We start from the raw sequence: 331 nt of genomic DNA, 5'->3' as shown, positions 1-331 counted from the left end.
GACCTAAATTAAGCATGTAGTTTGGGTTTAGACCTAAATTAAGCATGTAGAGCTAAATTTGGGTCAAACTTGAGCTAGCTTTGGGCTAAGCTCAAATTAATTGTTGACCTCACTCACAAATGACCTCACAAAGGATTTTAAACAAAAATTGGATGCTAATTTGAAGTCTAAGGCATTCAATTGTTGAGATTTAATGTGTTAGCCAATATTGGGGCTTTTGACCCGATTTTGTCAAAGATGAAATCAAAATTGGGCTCAAATTATGGACCAATTGAGCTTGGATTTGGTTTGAATTGGTCACATGTAAAGTGAATTTGAGTTTAGGATTGAA

The sequence above is a fragment of the Phalaenopsis equestris genome, unplaced genomic scaffold, assembly GCF_001263595.1.
Source record: "Phalaenopsis equestris unplaced genomic scaffold, ASM126359v1 Scaffold233169, whole genome shotgun sequence".
NCBI classification, from domain to species: Eukaryota; Viridiplantae; Streptophyta; class Magnoliopsida; order Asparagales; family Orchidaceae; genus Phalaenopsis; species Phalaenopsis equestris.
This window is presented reverse-complemented; position numbering follows the sequence as displayed.